This window comes from Seriola dumerili, unplaced genomic scaffold, assembly GCF_002260705.1.
Source record: "Seriola dumerili isolate Sdu_G_001 unplaced genomic scaffold, Sdu_1.0 BDQW01000468.1, whole genome shotgun sequence".
Classification (NCBI taxonomy): domain Eukaryota; kingdom Metazoa; phylum Chordata; class Actinopteri; order Carangiformes; family Carangidae; genus Seriola; species Seriola dumerili.
In genome coordinates this window covers 1,115,687-1,132,304 of record NW_019174723.1, presented here as the reverse complement: position 1 = coordinate 1,132,304, position 16,618 = coordinate 1,115,687, and positions in this window count along the sequence as shown.

Sequence of the window (16,618 nt, the reverse complement as noted above, 5' to 3'; positions counted from 1 at the left end):
AGTTTTTCAACTATATTACTCATACAGTACAGTACATCCTATGATCTACAGCTTAGTTTTTTCTGTCATGTATGCCCTTCCAAAACTTTTTTTTTCAAAAGAGAATTTTCACAGTTATTCATTAGAAAAACATAGCTGTCAATGTTGCCAAAGCTAGTGTGTACCCCTATCCTATGGCTGACTACTAGGGGTGGGGGTGGTGGGTGAGACTAGGCCAGTGGGTGGGTTGCTTAATCCTCTATTGTCTTACTGACTGTGGAGAATAAAGGCTGAGGGTTTCCAGTCAAAAGCATCTTTACGTTTTCATCTGACTGGTTTCTTGTCATCTGTACATTAAGACACCGAGCTGTGTGCATTAGCTAAGTGCTACAGGACACATGTGCCATGCTGCCGCTGTCTCTCCACCCCTTTTCCTCAACATATAGAGACCGTCAATGAAATCTCGCGTTGTCTATATTTTGCCGCGAACGTTTCCACTGCACAACTTTCACTGACAACGAAACTCGATCTTAAACACACGACCCTGTTGCTTTACTTACAATAAAACAAATACAATACACCACGAGTGAAGTGGTAACGTGCCTAACACCCTGACCGGCATGTGCATTTATGTAGTCAGGGTTTGCTTTCTGTATTTCTCATTGCATGCACCGAGCAGCAGCTACAGTCTAGTTTCACATGAGAGAAGCCTTTTATGTGTTTAATCTTTACGTTTAAGCAAGCTAAAAGTGACACACTCAAACATTCGTGCAAGAAAATGCAATTAGAGTCGACTATGCGCACATAAGCACGTTATTACAACAACCGGCAAAACACACACTGAAGTTAATTGCACAATACATTACAATAGCAGTGATAGGACGACCTCCTCGGCTCCCGATCCTATCCGATGGTTATGGCCGTGGGTTTATATGAGCCGGTCTTTGTGTAGTGCGGCTGCATAAGGTTGGATTTACACCAAATCGGGACAATAATAACTGTAACAACACTACGCCGTGCGTTATCATCGAGAAAGCGCCGTTATAGGAGGAAGTCCCAACCGAATACCTAAGCGGCTAATTTTGTACAAAGATATATCTTTAGTGACTTACCTCGGCCGTTCCCTTATAGGCACAAATGAACCCCCTGACTCTTGGTTTCATGAGAAAGCACAAAGCCCGATTGGCAGACCGGCTCTTGTGACGTCCGCATTACCGGGAATGATCCATTGGACGACCGATGCGGGAGGCTGTCCCGTAGTAAGACTGCTAGCTGCTGAGCCGTCAGGGGTCTACCAGACCCGTACCCCTTACTAAAAAGCACAAGCACTCAAGCAGGCAAAGAAAAAATCACATCTCGCTGATTTTCAGCTAGCTGATAAATATGGTTGCTAGCTATACGGTTATAGCACTAGCTAAATAATGAATCCCCACCCATTCGCAGACAAATGCGGCTGCTGTAATTTTAAATGAATCTGCAGTTTTCAGTTTGTTTGAGAAAACGAACCGCTGTTTAGTATAGCGATGGCACCCCTTCTCAAAATTGACTAATAAAAGTACATAATGCTAAAATAAAAACTGGCTGATCTTAAATTGGTCGTCAGTATGGCTGCGAACTACACGATTGTATCACTAGCCTAATAAGGAATCGACACCGACTTTCAGTTGGCTGAAATAACATCACTGACCCGGTTCAGTCGAGAGTTTCGTTTCTTGCTAACATACTTTCGCGACCACCTCTAGAATATTTGCCCAGGTTGGCCACTTTCTTGGTCACTATAACGCTAGGGCCACGTTTCAGGCGAAGTCCCCAAATGCCACAATTTCCGCTTGCAGACAAACATGGCAACATGGCTGCAAACATAATGGTATTATCACTAGCTTAGCCTAATCAAGAGGTCGCAGTTAATTTTCTGAAAATGAACCACTGTTAGCGCTGTAACCACTGCGCAGGATAACCCTTGGCACCGTGAAATACTGAATTATACCTCTAATATTAATAACCGATAATCTGCGTGATTGGACATAGAATAATTTAATGATAACCCTCGTTGGAGAAGAAAAATTCTATTGGCAAACACATCTTGTTATAAACTAGCCTGAACATCCAACAAGTTTTGGTTTGTTCTGCTACCGCCACCCTATGGTCGATGTTGGTAACTGTTAAACACTGTATGGCAAAATTCAGCTTTCATAAACACGTAGAAACGGCGGCTGTGTCGCAACACCTATAGTCTGTTGGTTTCAGGCCGCCTTTCCCCGGCACCTTGTGGCCTGTTGGGCTGCCATTACACGGCTACCTCACTCGTGTAATGGCAGGTGGGAGGAGTGTTAGCGGCCACAGCGCGGAACGACCCCGGAAATCGCCCGCAAACAAATGAAGCCACTACACCAATGGCAGGGAAAAAGGCAAAAGGGGGAAGTTTTCCCTATCATAGTCTGCATAAACACTTTCGCTTAACTTTCCATAAATTTAACGTAGGTAACAATGTAAATAACAGCCTTGTGTAAATCCCAACAAACACGACCTTGTTACAACAAATAGGCTATAGTGATGATTTGCAACTGTATATAAGCGACAACATGCAGTGTTTTTTTTCTCGATAAACAATAACAACAGTATTTTCATTCAACCACAAATAGGTCACTGTTTATTGAGTGGATAACCTATCAATTGCAGTGCAATACGGTATGTATCGTAGGCTACAAGTTGAGTTTTACAGAAACATAATCTGTTAGCACTCAACTAAATGGAAGAAAAAAAACTGTCCTATGGTGCATATCATATCTAAAACAGCATGTTTTATTAATATGTTATATTCCCCCCACCACCCATTGAACAGTGCTGAAAAAATGGCTCATGGTTGGACCTACTTGCAGACCCCTGCATTATACCAACTACATCATATCTAACAACAAAAAAAGAAATATTACCAAGGGCTTAATTGTATGTAAAACAAGCTGTGACTCTGACAAAACAGCTTCAGCAACAACAGCAAAATTGTAGCCTGGTATAACAGAACAAGACCCAGCTCGCTTGGATACAAAATGATCAGTGGGGCAGGAGGTCTGAGAAAAATGTATTTGTTAACACCTTCTGATGAGACACCATTTGCAATGGGATGAGTACGCTGCAATTTTGGGTCTATTAAAACATCATCCATTATAGGTCGATTATAAACCATAATTCTAATAAGAACAATTTTGGGGTTGCCAGGTTGTGGGAAACCCAAAAGTTGTTCTTATTAATGGCTTATAACTGATCGGTAGTATTAGTATTAGTGAACAATATATTTACCAGTACTATTGGCTTATAAACCTCTTAATAAAGTGTGCTATATACGAAGGCTTCATTTCTCTGATTTGTAAACCCCAACACTGAATTTGTTGACCATTACTGTTTCACAGTTTCTCAAATGCTTCCAGTAAATACCTCGAGGGCCAACTGCTGTCTTCAGTCTTTATTAGAAGTGTGTTTATCTTGCTGCATAGCTGGGCACCAACATGCAAAGTGGGGTAGAAGAAATATAGATGTTCCTCCATGCACATACCTTAATGTTGCCGCCAGACTCTCATCTTAAGTCCTAACTCCACATGGTCTGACACAGACTGAAGGGTATAGCCTATTGCAACTTGTAAAATTGGCACTGTCTGATAGCGTGTGCCAGATTTACCATCTTTCGCTTTCACTGCCCTCTTGCCATGATCTACCTTCTTCTCTTTTCCTTTCCCTTGTCCTGTTCATGAGCATAAGCACCCTCTGTTGCTCATTGGTTGGAATAGTGTTGTGTTACTTGGACCGAGACACTTTGTTTATTTCACATTTACAGAGCCAGGGATATGAAGTGTGAGGAGATATTCTCTAAATTTGACAAAAAAATTTATTGAATTACTGTAGAATCACTTACTCCACCTTAGTGCACAATTATGTTTCTTGTTTGTCGTATAAATCTTTTTCTGCAAATAAAAGTGAAAGAGAAATTGAGAACACTTCAGTGAAAGTGGTGGCGTTGGCTCCCAGAACATCTGATGTGGAGTGCACATTTAGATTCAGAAGCCGTTCCAACAATTTTATTTGCCACAATTAAAGATGCTGTGCACGAGAGATATCAAAAGACATAAAGACAAAATAAGTACATATCAACTTAAAATGTCAACACTAACAATAACAAAATAAAGTAATAAAGTAAATCAAGCTGACATTACTTCCACTTACTTCGTTCATGCATCCACCATCTCTGTACTTCCTTCTCCTTCAGGGTATTAAACATAGTGGTCCAATGCAATCCAGTACAAATAAGCATTCAAAAGCCATGCAACAATAAAATGCAAACCAAATAACTACTGTAATGTTAACCAAATAAAATAACATAAGGTTTGAAAAGTCCATTCTTCAACTTTCAGTGATTCTCTTTGTTCTCAGTGGTTTGGAGGGAAAGGGACTTTGCAGACTAGAGAGTGGGGCTAGAAAACACTCTGGGTGGGGTTTATAGGATGGCAGTTGATTTCCAGTAAAGCAGGTTATTAGACTTTTGATTGAAAAGAAATGTTTATGAAAATTTAGGCCTATCTGGGTTTAAGAAGCTGTAAATGCTTTATCTGGGGTTGCCTTGGCCCAAGCGGAGTCAGACTTGACTTGGTTACAGAGGAGGCAACCTCTACTGAATTTCCAAGTTGCGAATTGAATTTTTTAATGTATTTTTCTTTTTGTAAATAGTTTTCACTATTTTCCCCTTGGCAGGCTGCAAGATAAATCAGACCGTACTATCTTCCGACTACACCTGTGGTTTATACAGCAAATTGCAGGGTAGATGGGTATCTTCACAGAGCCTCGCATACACCCTCTTGTGACGACATTTACATCACATAGACCCTAGCAGACCCTTGTGTACTTAAGTATAACAGTCGCTTAACAAGTGGCGAGGACACAGTATTTATGGACTGATACTGTGACCTACAACGCTTGATGTGAAAATGCTCTTACGGGGTGAAATATTGCTATAATACTGAAAATCACAAATTGTCCCTGAATGTCTTTTTATGATGCCATTATGAAGCCAACTTGAGGCATTTGTGACACCATCTGCGGTGAGTGTAGAGCCACTCCAGTGGTTGCCTGCAGCAGGGTCACCGGGGTCAGGGAAGCTTTCTTTTGTCTGACCACCTCTCCACCAGCCCATCCTCCCAGAGGACAGTGTCGTCAAAGAGGAGAGAAAGAAAGGAAGATATTGGATGTTCACTTTTCTTCATGTGACTGATATCTAGTGATGGGTTAGTGGTGGAGAAAATGTGAACATATGGGTGGGTTCTAATAAAAAGTTGAAATATCCAAAAAGAGTTCTCCTTATAGTTTGTTGGGTTAAGAGGTCAGACAAAGGAATTCAGGAGTCTTAATTGTTACCATACTGACAAAAGGAAACAAAAACCCACCATAAATTCCACTGGTCAAAAGCTTGAATGACAGGTTTAGTAAAGTCTCATATATGTCAAGAAAGCACTTAAAAAATAAATAAATACATAAAATAAGAAATAGTAAGAGTGTATACATTTGCTAGCCTGTTGTAACACATGTATTTTCCTCATGCGCTACTCTCATCATGGATAGCAACTCTTATCTGACTACGCTGCCATTAGTCTAGGACTGCAAGTTCTTGGGGTTCAACAATTGCAGACAGACATAGTTTAGCTTAGGTTTCTGTGAATGATTAACTCTGAGTAGAGAACATACGACCACCAACTCAAAACATTAGAGCGCTTTCATTTTTGTATGCCATTTGATCTTGTGTGAATGTCTGGAGTTATGATTCAGCCTGTAATTGATTTTGGCCTTGTAAGTTTTTACTGCTGCGTCTGCTGTGTGATGAAGATTGGATGGAAAATTGAAATAGCAACATGGTTACATTAATCATGTAATATCAAGGTGTTGGAAGGAAAATCTTCACGTGTGGTGTGGGCAGAGAGGAAAGAATAAAAGGTGGTGTGACAACAAGGAAGAAAAGTGTGAAAAGGGGAAGAAAACAGAAAGAGAGAGAGACATTTCTAAGACATTTTTGTGCTGTGTAAAAACAGTCAATGTTCATAGATTTTTTTGTTGGACTTTGTTCATGTCGACCAGATGTTATAGAGATTTTCTCTATATCAACACTTTTAAACCATAAGACTGGTGGTATTCTATTTTATTATTATTGTAAACAAATCCAGTCAAAAGACCAGAACCAACTATGAATTGATTTTAATAACAAGTATCTTCTGTGTATCCAATGGCACTTATTTCTCTGCACCATAGAGCTTCATTGTTGCACTAAAACTATTAAGAACACATTGGCCATTGCGCTGGATGACAGGTACCTTTATTACCATGAACATGGGAAATGTAGTTAATTTTGAGTCTATCCAGTATACTTCCTCCTGCTGTTAACACTCACTAGAGCACCAATTGTGTATGAGGCCACGGTCAGTGACAGCAGCACTGTGTGGGAAAACTAAGGCCCCTAATTCGTTTCAGTGCAGCCACAGCAGGGGTGCCAACTCAGATTTTTCCAGCAAAAAAAAACAACAACACAGGGTTGTCCTACAAAAAACTTTAACCAACTTTTGCCACAGGTGAATGCAACATCATCCAGTGAGATCAGTCATGGCAGTCATGTGAGTTCTGTGTTTCTGTTTACCCTGCGGTCATCGCGATGAAATATAAAAGATAAAAGAGAAGTAAAATCCTTCCACATAATATTACAAACCACTGTGCTTTATTTTAGAATAAGCTTTCAAACTTGTGGATCTATAACTCAAACCAGTCTGACTGGATTGTATTTTATCATCTCATTGTTGCCTGAAATGTCATGCCCACTTCAATGCAGCTCTTTGCATCTGTTTCAAATGCAGGGTTGTTTTCAATCTGCACATCCACTAAATCCACTGCTGAAAACACTGCAACAAATGTACTATTTCTACCTGTTTGAGTATGTTTGCTCACACATACATTGCCAGATTAAAGTAAGTCAATTCAAGAGTTAATAAAGTATTTTAAAAAGCAAAAAACAAAACAAAACAGAAAGCAGGTTAAAGGAACTTTAGCAGTAACACTGTGAAGATTTGATCTTTGAAAACAGAGTCAGAGTGACCTAAACTCCCACTCCCACTTAACATCAACAGTTTTTACAACAATAATCATTTTATATCAACATATGATAGATGAGATGAGAGGTTAAAGATATGTTAACTAAGCCATTTTTGTGTCATGCAGCGTGGGCTGAGAGAGCAGGGTGCATTGTGGTCTAAGAACAGGAAAGGAAAGTCTGAGAAAGGGAAGAAAAAACAGAGACAAAGGTCAGTGGGAGTATTTAGAGGATAAGGCTTAGAGGACAGAGCCTGACAGGTGCAATCAAATGTATCACACAGCCATGGCAAAGTGGATGTCAGTGCAGCTGTGGGGGGCCACACTAAGCATGTCACAGTCAATCAGGGAGGTGGAATAAAAGCTGTAGAGTCTTTAGGGATTGTTTGTGTCTGCTCATTATTGCTGTAGAGGCCGAGTAGTATTGGCATGATGGAGGCCAAGAACACAGGTGGCACTGACAGATCCCACACTCGTGAGAGGAAGTGGTTGATTAAGGACATTAGTGACATGCAAATCAGATGTTAGTGAATGGACAGATCAGCTAAATGGTCATGTTTGGCTGTACTGATGACAGCAGTTGGCTTTCTGACAACTTTTACTTGTTTATCACTTGACTAGCAGAATCCAAAGCCACTTAACTTCATGCCTGCCAGTTCAATAAACAGATGCTGTGTCAAAGATAAAGCTTTAGTTATGTGGAGTGGTTAGGTCACCGGGGTCACACACACAATCTGCCTTTGTGTGGAGGTAACAGGCTTCCTCTGGGCCCCTCGCAGCCTCTCAGACCACAGAGGGGTGTTCAAGAGTGTTGGCTGACAGACATGCAACTTCTCTAAGGTAGTTGTGTAATAGGAAGATGATTATAAAAAAAAACACACAGGTTTTACTTCATTGTATTTATCACATTTAAGTTTAAATCTGCAAAGGCTGATTTTTCGGCCATTTGGGGGCAGCAGAAACGAGTCCCGAACACAACACTGACACATCACGACATTACACCACTGTGCAGTGTTTTGAAAAGTTTTAAACTCATGGGTCTATAACCCAAACCAGCAGTCCTACTATGGTATTTTATCATTTTACCTCTACATGCAATGTCACGTCCCCAGCAATGCAGCTTTTAGTGTTTTTCTTTTCTTTTTTTAATGCAGGGCTGTTTTCAATGTGAACACAGCTGAAAATACTCCCCAACAAATGCACTGTTTGTGTAAGTTTGCTTAAACCTACAGTGTCCACCTGTTTGAGGAAATTAATTTGCCTTAAAAAATTAGAATTAAACTATATTTTTGTGACCTGTTTTTAAACCTTTGATAACAGATGCTTTGGCCACTTGGAGCAGCAGAGACAAGCTGCAAAAGCAATAATGACATATTATCATCTTTTAAGTTGATTATGGTGAACTTGTTAGCAAACAGTTGCTTATTTACACATCCAGCAGTCACAGAGCAACAGTATCATTCATTTGGAGTCATGTTTCTGTTCACTTCATTGATGTAAATCCAATGTTCTCTCTACTTTTAGCTCTGTTTTTGGTCTCTACCACCACCTCAGGGAAATATCTGGCAGCAGCTGTATAGTGGATTTTTTAGAGGGTTTCCCACTGAAAACAGCTGCCTGCTGTGATGCTGTGAGAGTGGTACTTTTACTTCTGGTATTTTAACCACATTTTTCCGATAATATCTTTTCTGCCACTGGCTGTATGCAACATTTGCAAATGATCTGAAGGCCCACAAGGAAGCTCTACCTCCTGGGTGTTGTTAAAAGTAGCTTCCTCTTTGTAGTGAGGCTGAGGCCAACCACTAAATGCACGACACACACTAACCACAAAACATTACACTGACCAGTAGTGGAAACTAAGTAGGTACATCTGCTCAGGTAAAGTACTTAAGTACAAATTTTAGGTACTTTTGCTTTATTTGAGTATTTTCATTTTTCCATTACTTTATACTTCTACTTCACCACAAACCAGTGACAAATATTATATTTTTTGTACTCTTCTACCTTGTCTGATGGTATAATACAAATATAATCAAGTTAAGATAACATAAGACTGCATTGTTCACAGGCAAAGTAATTAAAATCAGCCCCACCTTTACCAGCTGCACAAGGTGATGTCCACATTAATATTTATAACCCAATTAATATATATATTATTTTGAAATGGGCCATTCTCCATAATGAAAATATTACTTTAATTATATTAAAGTATATACCTGTGTATTTGATTAGTCAACTGATTAATTAGTTTAACTGATTAATCTATCTTATGCAAAATAGCCAAACATTCAAGGTTCCAGCTTCTCAAAATGAGGGATTTGTTAATTGTTCTTGTCTGAAGTTATAGCTCAGTGAATAACTTAAAGGTTTGGACCATTATTCAGACAAAACAAGAAATTTGAATGTGTCACTTTGAGCTGTGGGTATTTCTGACTGTTTTCTGAATTTTTACCAACCAAACGGGATGAATCCATAATGAAAATAGTCATCAGTTAGTTTTGTGTGAAATTAGCTCCATCTCAACCAACTACAACAGTAAAAATGCTGCTTAAACATGAGTGAAACATGAATAATAATCTAATATTACAGTCACAGGGGACACTTTTTCTGCACTGACTAATGTTTGGTTTTGATAGTTAAAGTACATTTTGCTGATTATATTTACACAATATTTGTAACTTGAAATGGAGTATTTTTTACAGTTTGGTCATAATACTTTTAAGGATCTGGATACTTCCTCCATCAGTATCAACACACATGCACGCACAGAAGCTCAGTTTAATGGCTGCACTCCAGCTTGCTTCCCCTCTTCTCACAGTGTGTGCTCATTACACCCCCTCATGGATTTACAAAGAAAATGATGGTGAAAGACGGGTGGAGGCTGCCGCTCCAGCTCACTAATCCAGTGTCAATCCAGTGCACGTGGGGAGGGAGGGAGGGAGGGAGTGAGCCTCACACTTTGGAGGAGAGGGGTCTGCGGTGAGCCAGATCTGTGTGGCCCTTATCTCCCTCTCATTGTCCCTCCCTGCTCCCTCTGTCTCTCTGCTACCCCCTCTCTTCATGATTAACCAGACTCATCGCCCTCTATGGTCTGTCGTTTCCTGTTACTTAGTTACCAGTTGCCATGATTTGCCTGGGCCGCTTGTGTTTCCATGGCGACTGTGCCCATTCTGTCGTCTCCTGGCTGCCTCTTGGCTGTGCTGTCCCGAGGGCCTGCAGCCACCCCGGGCCTTGACCCACAGCTCTCTGCCTCCCTGCCTCATGGTCCCATAAGGCTGTCAGTGTGTGTCCGTGTCGCACTGCAGGCCCTCACCATGCCAGACTGGTAATGCAACTTCTGGCTGGTCCGTGTTGTGGCTGACTGAGCAGACAAAGAGAGAGTTTATATAATAGACAGTAAAAATGCATGCTCCCGCTCTCTTTTACACAGCTATGGCTCATCACACCTCAAACTCAACATCAGTGTATGAGGAGAACAAGCCACTGTGATGTTTAGCAATGCTACAGCCTGAAATAATTATTTTGCATGTGTGGGGTATCAAGGAAATACTGTATAAGTACTGTACAAATGATGACTAGTAACTGTGCATTGTGAGTTTTCAGTCATATTTTTCACTGAGTGTATTTGAATACAGATTAATCCACTGAGTAAAGGCTCCCCAAAAAAGAAATTTATTGATTGCGAGTATGATGTTTCGACTCGACTTTGTCTTCATCATGTAACGTTCGGTATATGACCAAGCAGGTCTACATATAAACTTTACCTGATTCAACCCAGGTATGACTTTGTGAATCAGTCATAAGTCAAATCAAATTATTTACAATATTTACAACACAAAACTCAGAGTTATCAACTCCATAATCACCACTACAGTCAAATTTCTGAAACAAAGACCATCTACATGTTGGGATATGCGCACACTAACATGAGGCATTGATTTATGATTTATTTTAAAATATCTGCAAAGGTCATTTTAAGCAATATAATAAGGCAATTGAATATCGCCACATGTCAATAATATATGATTTATAAGTGCAGTGTCAGTTTTTATTAAGTTTGGAACATTTAATTAACAATGCAGTAATCTAGGAATTTTGTATTTCAAAATGTCACATTTGTTCAGGTGTATTTCAGCAGAAAACTCATTAGAAAGATTTTCAAAACACTGACTGAAATTGACTTATTACCTTAGGAACTGTGCTTAAGTAAGTTTTAACATGTTGAACAAAATATGTTAAAGCAAAAAATAGTTCATTCAATTTTTTAACATCATATACTGTATAACATTAAATCCTCTAATATTTAGCTGAAGACTATTTTTTTTAAGGGGTGGGTGGATCAATCCACAAAGTATCAATACTAACCAATACAAAGTCATTTTTCAGTATTGAGTATTAATACTATAATGGCAGCAAATGTGGATCCATTTGTACCACGTAAAGCACACTAACCATTATGAGATGTGCTATATAAATAAGGATTGATTGATAACAATTGACATAAATGGAAAACATTTCAAAATAATATTTGAAAAGCAAAGTCTCTCTCCAGAAACCAAGTCCAGGTAAATTAGAAAAATCCCCAGACGCCAGTGTGGACGGTTTACTAATTTCCAATAAAGACATATTCCCATTGAAAGCTGTTGAGATTTGTGGATATATCCTGATGGGCACTATGGAAACAGACCTTGTTGTTGAGGGGATTTTTCAATGCAAAATGACAAAACAATAAGATGATAACAATTCTATTCATTTCGCATTGTATTTAGGTGGCAGCAAGAATCTCAGTGGCTGATATATATGACCCTTTATAAAAAACATATTATAATACTCATATATGTCAGAATATTTCACTGTAAAATACAAATATTACAACACAGACAATCAAGTCATGCTGCAAATTGAAACATAACAGTATATTATTGATTGTATCCTCGTGTAGGACGGGTCCGGTCCAGGATGGGTGACACAAAGGAGGTGCAGTTTTCAGCTCTACCAACAGGAGGCAGTAGTTATCAAATTGTCACTCAGCCTTTATCACACTCTGAGATCAACACCAGCCAAGCAGGGTAAACTTGTCACTGTGACTGAGGCTGATTCACCATCACTCCCCCTCAGTGTGTGCCACTCATGCGCTTATTCAGTCTAACACTCACTGCTCTGTGTCAGTGTCTGTGTCTCTGCCTCTGTTTACCATGAGGCCTAGCCCCCCCCCCCCTATTCATTTTATGCTAACGTACTTCCCCTATATGCTACATTTCAGGAGCAAATATTTTTACTGTAGGTATTACTTAAGTTACTTTACAGGTTAAGATGTAACAAAACATATGGTTGATTTGTAAGATATGATGCATCATTTTCTTTTAAACTACCAACCAGTCTATAAAGTTATAGGCTAAACATCAGCTTCCCCTTAACCGGCAGCAACATTAAAGTGCTGCCTTTCATATTGATGGTTATGCATAGAAAATTTTATTTTTCGTAGTAATTTATAATGCAAATACAAATGTAGCTCTTAAACAGGCCATTCTGGAAAACAAGTATACTTCACACATTCCCACTTTATTCGAAGATGGTAAGCCCAGTACTAACCTTGCCGTTACACGGGATAAACTATTAATTCTCTTTTGTTGTGTTAGGTATTTGTCGGTATTTGTTTGTTACCAAGAGAAACCAGGTACAAACAGTGTATAGTTCCCATAAAATAAACTGAATGAATTGTAATAATTGTAATACTGTAATACTGCCATTGGTGCATATGCAGCCATTCTGTCAACAGATTGTTGACATGGCTGCAGGTCTTTTCACCAAGTGGGAGATATCGTCGCTGCCAAATATTCCCAATATCCCTGACCCTGAATTACAAGTCAGAGGCTGACCTGAACAGCTTTCCCCACTCAGCTGATTGAAATAAACATGACGTGAATGTGGCAAAAGCGCACTGATTTGACGTTTCTTGCCACCTTGGGAGGCAAAGTTAACATTTTACCAAATAGCCAGATGTTTTCTAGTGTAGATGTTCATCTAACTGATGATTCAATCCAAGCTGTAGAGGTACTCCAACTGTGAGTCACGTAACATTGTCTGTAGGAAATATTAATGGGACTTTAACTTTCACAACCAGGGGGCACCTGAAATAACTTCTCCTACCTGACAACTCAACTTACTCAGACTTTAGGAAGTTCCCTCCAGATCCAGGAATGATATTATGCAACTGTTTTCTCTGGCTGAGTGGTATCAACCATGACTTGTAAACTGATGTTGAAGGTTAAAATCAGTGGAGTGCACCTTTAATTAAAGGATCTGAATATACACATCCACTGGATCTGCTCCACACTAGAACATGTCCAGGGCATTTGTGAAGACACGAAGGTTGCTAGACTCTCCAGTTGATCCAGAGGTTAGTGTGGTGCAGGTCAGGGGAGTAAGCAGATGGGTGTGAAAATGCTGTCATCAGCCCTGTGTTTTTAAGTGAGGGGTTTTATTTTTGAATGTGGGGTATTTTCGTGTGAGACAGCCCTCGCTGTGGCCCTCCAGGACAGAGGAGTTGTCCACCTCACTCTGAAAGGAAAGTGCTCAGTGGGGGATTGTGAGCATAATTACAGCAGTTTTGCCTCATTAGGATTGAGGAGGCGTGACCCTGCCTACAGGTCCGACAGCTGAACCGCACGGATGGTGGCGCTGAGAAATGATCTCTGCTCAGAGGAAGCGAGGGACTGGTGTGGTTCAGGAGAGCAGTCTGAACCTCGTGTCCTGTTAAACCAGTGTGTGTGTGTGTGTGTGTGTGTGTGTGTGTGTGTGTGTGTGTGTGTGTGTGTGTGTCGTTTCGTACAGTGGCAGAAGATGTATTAGGATCCTTCACTTGAGTAAAGTACCACTCAGTAAAAGTCCTGCAGTCATTCCAGTAGAAGTATGCAGATTAGAAGTCTCATTAGGCAGAAAAATAGCCCCTGTGAGTGTTATATTTATAATGTTGTGGGATTATTATTACAGATTCATTAATGTTTCAGCAGCTTTTGAATGTAGCTCAGTGGTGTTCAACCTAGGGGTCGGGACCCCTTGGAAAAGTCCTGAGATAAGTCTGAGGGGGTCACCAGATGATTAAAGGGATCAATAAAAAATTATAGAGAAAATTGGTTAATTTTTCAGTCTTTTCTCAAATTTTTTCTTTTTTCTTGAAGTACTGGATATTTTCATCTTTTACGTCTCTAGTGCAACTGTTTTGATAATTGTCTTAGTCATCATTCAAGTGTAAATGGAAAATACCTTGCTGTTCCAGCTTTTCAAATGTCAGAATTTGAAGCTTTGCGTTTTGGATACTGAATGGACAAAACATCTGGAGATGTTACCTTGGGCCGTGAGAAACTGTAATGGACATTTTTCAATATTTACTGACATTTTATAGACAAAATGATTAATGGAGAAAAAAAAATGGCACATTAACCAATAATTCAAATAGCTGTTTCTTGCATCCCTGTAAATGAACATATAATTACAATACTGCCTCACAAAGCCAAAATGAAGCAACTGCTGTATATTTGGTCAAAACTGAGTTAAGAGCAGAATCTGACCTTTTGATGTTTCACTTTACTATATAAAAATAATATTGTACCATAGAAATCAATATTTAAAAAAAAACAAAAAAACAAATTCACAAGGACTAGAAAATAGATAAAAAACAAACAAACAAAAATATCATCTTAGAGCTTTTTTTATACCACAGACAGGAGCTAATGTTAAATCACATTGGAGAAAAACGTAACAAGTCTTGTACAAATCTAACTGGTTAAAGTCATTTCGCAGAGTGGAAGTTGAACTACCTTCAAATCACATATTTTGATGTATTTAATTCACTTAATTTATTAAAGTAGTTCCTACTGCAAATGGACAAGTTGTAGATACTCCCTCCCTTGTCCCTTAGATGGAGTAAACAGACTGCAGTTTATCTAAATGTTTTCTTAGATTTGATGAAAGCTCTGTGACAATTATTAACAATCTCAATAAAAAGCATAAAATCAAGGTTTTACAGTTTACATATCTGTTTTACAGTTGGACTGAGAGCCTTCAAACTTATTTCTTTTTTCTTAATTTCACTGTTTCTCTACACTCGCTCTGCACTGCAGGCTGCAAATTACTCACAAATTTCTCAAAAAGTACAACACGTAAATCTGCACAGTAAATGCACTTCCACCACTGCTTTTGTCAAGTCATCTGTGTAGAAGAATCTCATTTGCAGCTTGCATGCATCTGAAAGCAGTTAGTCATACTACAAACAAACTGCAGATTTGTGTCTAAAACCAAACCTTTCAAAATAAGAGCAGTGTTGCGATGTTTCCTCCCCTGGGGGGTGGATGGGCAGCCCTGGAGCTCATCCTGCATGCGGGCCAGTCCGGAGACACAACACAAGACCAAATGATGAAATGAAATGAAATAGGTTGTAAAGGCCTTGGCCATTCACCACACACACACACACACACACACACACACACACACACACACACACACACACACACACACACAAACAAACAAACACATGTGCACTCAGTTTTTCTTTATCTGACAATCTGTTGACAGAGTGTTTGGCTGTTCGTCATTTAGTTGAGAGAGGGAAGGAGGGAGGGGGGCTTTTGTGTCCAGCATACCGTTGTCTGAGTCAGGATGGAGAGATGAGGACGGGGCATCCCACTCACCCTCTGCACGGCCGGAGACACTGCTGCGCTGCTGTCATGGCAACAGCAGCCACCGCCAGCATGGGCCTACAGTACAATGCACAGGCCAGGAGGAGTCACACACAGGCTGCACACGCGCACACACACACACACACACACACACACACACACACACACACACACACACACACACACACACACGCGCACACACACACACACACACACACACACACACACACACACACACACACACACACACACACACAAACAGAGCACCACAACACACACACACACACACACACACTCACACACATACACACAATCAGAGCACGACACCACACAGGCACAAAACTACACACTGGAGGCAAATACAGGTCCTGAATGTGTGCAGTTTGTTGCATCTTTCTCAAACATCTGTACACTTCAAAATAAAGACACCTATTTGGGTTGATCAAGTCTAGTTTTATGGCTCAATAGATTTCCCTCCCTTTGTCCCTTCACATGAAAGCGATGGTACAGAAACTGTCACCTTGTTCTTTGCTTTTATGGACATATATTGCAATATTTAGAACTTAAATCACCTTTATAAAACGAAACTCCACCTCTCAAACTAAACACGTGTAGACTCTTTGTCAAATTATTTTTTTATCCACATTTAAACAATACACTTACTTACACCTTTTGGGGGGTGCACAAAAACCCAATCTGTATATCACGATAGTTGGTTGTGAATGTAATTATTATATGAGGATATTGTCTTTTGAAGAGAACTGTGTGTGGATTTTTTTTTTTAGCTTGAGTTGAACTATTTTACCCACATTTTTTATTTCTCTATAAATCACTGGCCACCTGTAAAT